Below are 2,434 nucleotides of genomic sequence, written 5' to 3'. Positions count from 1 at the left end.
TACCCGCTGAACTGTTGAATAAACCAATCAATGTCAAGTATAGGGAGACACAGCCCACATACAGTAGATGATGACAACAGGACGCAAGTCTGTCATGTAAAGGTCTTTAGTGCTGTTGCAGAATTGCAGTGTGAAACCCAACCAAAACTAACCAAATGTATCAAAATGCATCAAAATATGAGTTCGGACCTTGGTGCGGACTTTCAGGTGTGAAAGCCCCCTTAGAGACATTTTAATTGAGAGGGGACCATATTAAGTGAAAGGAATTGATTTTTCCCAGGGACAGTGCAAGCAGAAAATATTCTTTTTTGTTGAAGTGGGAGAAAATCAGCTCTTGAAAAAGAGGGTGTTAAAGACTGGAAGAATTTGTCAAGCATCCTTAGCAACCATGAAAAATCAACTGACCATATAGAATGTTTTCATAAATGAAATGAGTTGGACATATGATTGGTCTCACAAAACACCATAGATGCACAAAATCAGCGGCTGTCGAGACAATACACTGGCAAAATGTGTCGCAGCGGTTGATTAGTCTATCAGAGTAATGGCTATTAGGGGTGGGAATCTCTGAGCACCTCGATTACCTTGATTACCCACCTTCGATTATGATTCAGAGGGCTGCGATGCGATTATAAAACGATTATCGATGCATCTTGATGCATAATTTTTTTCTATACAGGATCTCTGGATAATTACTAAGCATTTAAAGAGGTGATATTATGCTATTTGTCTTTTTCCCTCTCCTTTATTGAGTTATAGTTTGGCAAGTGAAAAAGCACAAAGTCCAGCCCAAAGGGAGTTCCCATCTCCCACAGAAAACTCTGCTATGAACTAACTCAAAACAGCTCGTTTGTAGTCCAGCCGCTTTCCTGAAAGCTAAATGCATTCGCCAAGCAGCTAGTCCGACACACCCTCAAAAACACCGGTGGAAAAACACTGAGCTGCAGCACACACCTCTCCTCTCCCTTCCAAACACTAGCTACCATCCAGGCAGTCAGTGGACATAAAGTTGTTACTGTTATGTAGAGACAGAGCTCAGTTAAAACTTTATGGATGAAAGATACTTTTGTTACAGATTAATAACTCACCACTCTGAAACTCTTGCTCCAGTCCATGTTGCTAAGCTGGTCGGCAACATGTAGCCTACAGCTGAACTGAAGCTGTTTACCGGCTTCTTGCTGACCCGCCCTTCTCTGCTTCTGATTGGCTAGTAGTCCTTAACTAGGAACTGCACATGTGCAACTCCCAACAAAGATCATTTAGAGACAAGATGTATCACTCCATAGATAAAACAAGCCTTCAACACAGGGTGAAAAGAGGAGCTGCAGCAATGTGCAGTATGACAAAATTCAATTTCAGTTCAATTAAATTGTATTTATATAGCGCCAAATCACAACAACAGTTATCTCACAGCGCTTTTCATAAAAGAGCAGGTCTAGACCATACTCTATGATGCTATTTACAGAAACTAGGCAAACTTCCTTTTAAGAGGCAGACACCTCGAGCAGAACCATGGCTCAGGGTGGGCGGCCATCTGCCTCGACCGGTTGGGGGTGAAGGAGAGAGAGAGAGAGAGAGGGCAAGAGAGGGCAAGAGAGGAACAGAGAGAAAAAGAGAGGGATGGAAGGAGAGAGAGAGGAGAGGGAGGCAGCCTACACAATATACACACACAGAGGTACAGACAGTAAAGGTGATGTTGCTATACACTAATTGAAAAATGGTACAGATATTTATAGTAGTGTTAATGATAACAATCGTAATGTTAATGATTATAATAACAATAATAACAATAGGACTAGTAACAATAGTCGTTGTAGCAGAGGGTGTCGAGCAGGAACACGGGTTCAGCAGGTGACCCGCAGCCACAGATCCAGACTCCACAGCTCCAGAGCCAGAAAACCTGCAGGAAGTGATAGGAGGAGAGAGGAGAGGGACGAGAAAGCACAAGACTACCGGAAAGGGGAGAATTTGTGTTAGTAACATGCAATAATGGGATGAGGTTGCATACAGAGGGAGAGAAAGTAGAGGAGAGAGGAGCTCAGTGCATCATAGGAAATCCCCCGGCAGTCTAGGCCTATAGCAGCATAACTAAGGGATGGTTCAGGACTCACCTGAGCCAGCCCTAACTATAAGCTTTATCAAAGAGGAAAGTCTTAAGCCTACTCTTAAATGTGGAGATGGTGTCTGCCTCCTGAACCCAAACTGGAACCTGGTTCCACAGGAGAGGAGCTTGATAGCTGAACGCTCTGGCTCCTAGTCTACTTTTGGAGACTCTAGGAACCACAAGTAACCCTGCATTCTGGGAGCGCAGTGCTCTGGTGGGGTAGTAAGGTACTATGAGCTCTTTAAGATAAGATGGTGCCTGACCATTAAGAGCTTTGTAGGTAAGAAGAATGATTTTAAATTCTATTCTGGATTTTACTGGAAGCCAATG

Source organism: Micropterus dolomieu, linkage group LG14, assembly GCF_021292245.1.
Source record: "Micropterus dolomieu isolate WLL.071019.BEF.003 ecotype Adirondacks linkage group LG14, ASM2129224v1, whole genome shotgun sequence".
Classification (NCBI taxonomy): Eukaryota; Metazoa; Chordata; class Actinopteri; order Centrarchiformes; family Centrarchidae; genus Micropterus; species Micropterus dolomieu.
Note: the sequence above shows the minus strand (reverse complement) of the source record.